Source organism: Triticum urartu, chromosome 2, assembly GCF_003073215.2.
Source record: "Triticum urartu cultivar G1812 chromosome 2, Tu2.1, whole genome shotgun sequence".
Taxonomy (NCBI): domain Eukaryota; kingdom Viridiplantae; phylum Streptophyta; class Magnoliopsida; order Poales; family Poaceae; genus Triticum; species Triticum urartu.
The window spans coordinates 261,784,013-261,788,651 of record NC_053023.1 but is presented as its reverse complement, the minus strand read 5'-3'; positions in this window follow the sequence as shown (position 1 = coordinate 261,788,651).

Genomic DNA, 4,639 nt, shown 5'->3' with positions numbered 1-4,639 from the left:
CGGCGGGACGGTGCGCGTCCACGGCGTCCGGCGAGGAGGGGGGTGAGGACGAGCGACGGGGCGGTGGGTGTTGGGGGCCGGGCGAGGGAGAAGCGGATCGGGCTCCTCCCGATCCAGATCCAGCGCGAGGGGGGGTGGGGAGAGCGAGTGGGGAGTGGGGGGTGAGTGGGGCGACGGGGTGGGGTTAGGGTTTCGGGGGTGTGGGGTTATGGGGGGGTGGCCGGCTGGGCCTTTGCCCAGTTGGGCCGGTGGTGGCCTGGCCGGCTGGGCCGTCTGGCCCAGTGGGGGGGGGTCCTTTTATATATATATTTTTTGTTTGTTTTCTGTTTTGATTCATTTTAAGTATTTAGGTCTTTTATAAAGGCATGGATCCCACACCATAAATTCCTAGGCATTTATTTGCTCACCCCGAACATTTTGTCTTAAATTTTGAAAAGTTTTTTTTTCTTTGGTTGATTTTGAATTTGAATTTGAATCAGTTTCGAACTAACACGAGATTAGGAACAGTAACCGAGGTGACGTGGCATCATTAGCAGAGGTTCACTGTAGCTTAATTATCCGGGCGTTACAGCAACCGTACCTTTACAAACAAGGTCGGGGGGCTCTCTCCACAACCGAATTGGATGCTCCCAACACCACCATGAAGGTTCACCACAATGGAATGTGGATCTCATGTGACCTCAACCGTTTATGGTACTCAAACACCCAAGAGTAACAAGATCCGCAAGGGATTTGTGGGGGGAACCAAATTTCTCTTGGTGGAAGTATAGATCTAGGCCTTCTCAAGAAATCCCTAAAGAATCAACAAGTTTGATTGGCTAGGGAGAGAGATCAGGCAAGAATGAGCTTGCGAGCAACAATGGAGCTTGGGGGAGGAAGAGGTAAGTCAACTTGGAGAAGATGACTCCCTTTTATAGTCGGGAATGAAATCCAACTATTGTGCACTCACAGCCCGTGCACAAGCAGTAGTACCGCTTAGGCAAGTGGTACTTCCGCTAGCACGGAGGTTCCTGGCGCACTGTTCAATTAAGAAGATCAGGGAGGCGGTAGTGCCGCCGGAGCGGTAGTACCGCTCTCACCAGTGGTACTACCGGTAAGTATTGAACACCAGCCAAGAATAACGATAGTAGAGAATGGTAGGGCGGTAGTACTGCCCAACTACCGCTTAACTTCCACTCAAGTGACAGAACTATCGGGAGAGCAATAAATTAGCGGTAGTTGATACGTCTCCATCGTATCTACTTTTCCAAACACTTTTGCCCTTGTTTTGGACTCTAACTTGCATGATTTGAATGGAACTAACCCGGACTGACGCTGTTTTCAGCAGAATTGCCATGGTGTTATTTTTGTGCAGAAATTAAAGTTCTCGGAATGACCTGAAAATCAACGGAGAATATTTTTGGAATATATAAAAAATATTGGCGAGAGAATCAAGGCCAGGGGACCCACACCCTGTCCACGATGGTGAGGGGCGCGCCTACCCCCTGGGCGTGCCGCCCTGCCTCGTGGGCCCCCTGGTGCTCCACCGACCTCAACTACAACTCTGTATATTCACGTTCAGGGAGAACAAAATTAGAGAGAAGCATTCATCGCGTTTTATTATACGAAGCCGCCGCCAAGCCCTAATTTCTCTTGGGAGGGCTGATCTGGAGTCTGTTCGGGGCTTTGGAGAGGGGAATCCGTCGCCATTGTCATCATCAACCTTCCTCCATCACCATTTTGATGATGCTCACCGCCATGCCTGACTACTTCTGTCGTAGGCTTGTTGTACAGTGATGGGTTGGATGAGATTTATCATGTAATCGAGTTAGTTCTGTAAGGGTTTGATCCCTTGTATCCATTATGTTATGAGATTGATGTGGCTATGACTTTGCTATGCTTAATGCTTGTCACTAGGGCCCGAGTGCCATGATTTTAGATCTGAACCTATTATGTTTTCATGAATATATGTGAGTTCATGATCCTATCTTGCAAGTCTATAGTCACCTATTATGTGTTATGATCCATTAACCCCGAAGTGACAATAATCGGGATACTTACCAGTGATGACCGTAGTTTGAGGAGTTCATGTATTCACTAAGTGTTAATGCTTTGGTCCGTTACTCTATTAAAAGCAGGCCTTAATATCCCTTAGTTTCCAATAGGACCCCGCTGCCACGGGAGGGTAGGACAAAATATGTCATGCAAGTTCTTTTCCATAAGCACATATGACTATATTCGGAATACATGCCTACATTACATTGATGAACTGGAGCTAGTTCTGTGTCACCCTATGTTATAACTGTTGGATGAGGAATCGCATCTGACATAATTATCCATCACTGATCCATTGCCTATGAGCTTCTCACATATTGATCTTTGCTTAGTTACTTTTCCGTTGCCACTGTTACAATCACTACAAAACCAATATTGTTACTTTTGCCATCATTACCGTTACTTCCATATTACTTTGCTACTAAATATTTTGCTACAGATATTAAGTTTTCCCGGTGTGGTTGAATTGGCAACTCAGCTGCTAATACTTGAGAATATTCTTTGGCTCCCCTTGTGTCGAATCAATAAATTTGGGTTGAATACTCTACCCTCAAAAACTGTTGCGATCTCCTATACTTGTGGGTTATCAAGACTATTTTCTGGCGCCGTTGCCGGGGAGCATAGCTGTATTCTTTGAGTCACTTGGGATTTATATCTGTTGATCATTATGAAGAACTTGAAAGATGAAAGAACCAAGATTTATCCCTCAACTATGAGGGGAGGTAAGGAACTGCCATCTAGCTATGCAGTTGATTCACCTTCTGTTATGAGTAAACTTGCGACACCTACTCCTGCTATTCATTCTGATATGTCACATGTTATTGATGATGCCACTTCTGCTTTGCATGATACTTATGATGAAACTACTTCAATGCTTGATAATATTGTGCCATTAGGTGAATTTCTTGATGAACAACTTGCTAGGGTTAGAGAGAATGAAATTATTGAAACCGATAATATTGATGAAAGTGATGATGAAGATTCTCCCCCTAGATACGAATTGCCCGTTGTGCCTGAGGGTTATGCTATGGATGAAGAAACTGCTAGAGACTTTTTAGCTTGCAATGATAGATATGATCTTAAGAAACTATTAGCTAAGTTGAAAGAAAAGTCTTTGAATGCTATAATGAAATATGGCCCTGCTTTTGATACTTCACCTATCTGTATTTTTTATAGGGATTATGATTTCTTTGTCGACCCTGAGTTAATTACTTTGGTTGAATCTGATCCTTTCCATGGTTATGAAACTGAAACTGTTGTGGCACATCTTACTAAATTAAATGATATAGCCACCCTGTTCACTAATGATGAGAAAACTCGCTATTACTTTATCATTCAGTTGTTTCCGTTCTCATTAAAGGGTGATGCTAAAACATGGTTTAATTCTCTTGATCCTGGTTGTGTGCGTAGTCCCCAGGATATGATTTATTACTTCTCTGCTAAACATTTCCCTGCTCATAAGAAACAAGCTGTCTTAAGGGAAATATATAATTTTGTGCAAATTGAAGAAGAGAGTCTCCCACAAGCTTGGGGGAGGCTTCTCCAATTACTTAATGCTTTGCCTGATCATCCTCTCAATAAAAATGAAATACTTGATATCTTTTATAATGGATTAACTGATGCTTCTGGAGACCACCTGGATAGTTGTGCTGGTTGTGTTTTCAGGGAAAGAATAGTTGATCATGCTGAATTGCTATTGAATAATATGTTAAGTAATGAAAATGATTGGACACTTCCTGAACCAACTCCTAAGCCAACTTTGAAGATAAGTGGTATTCTATTTCTCAGTCCTGAAGATATGCAAGAGGCAAAGAAATCTATGAAAGAAAAGGGTATTAAAGTTGAAGATGTTAAGAATTTACCACCTATTGAAGAAATACATGGTCTTGATAACCCGACACAGGTAGTAAAGGTAAATTATCTCTATAGATTTGATGAAGGTGATATTCCTCGTAATAATTCTGCTAGCCAATGCTTAGATGAGTTTGATAATTTTATTGTTAAATAAGAAGAAATCAATTCTTATGTTAGTAGACAATTGAAACGCCATGCTTATATGATTGAAAACTTGAGTGATTATATGTCTAGAGTTAAAGGTGAATTTAAACTTATTAGTAAACATGCTTCTATGGTTACCACTCAAGTAGAACAAGTACTTAAAGCTCAGAATGATTTGTTCAATGAATTAAATAATAAGAATAATGGTAATATTGTTAGAGTTGTGACTAGAGGGGGTAAAATGACTCAGGAACCTTTGTATCCTGAGGGCCACCCTAAGAGAATTGAGCAAGATTCTCAGAGAACTAATGTTGATGCACCTAGTTCTTCTAAGAAGAAGAAAAGGAAAAATGATAGGACTTTGCATGCTCCTAGTGAACCTGTTGTAGACACACCTGAGAATCCCAATGATATTTCTATTTCCGATGTTGAAACACAATCTGGTGATGAACATGAACCTAGTGATAATGTTAATAATGATGTTCATGTTGATGCTCAACCTAGCAATAATAGTGACGTAGAGATTGAACCCGCTGTTGATCTTGATAACCCACAATCAAAGAATCAACATTATGATAAGAGAGACTTCGTTTCAAGGAAGCACGGT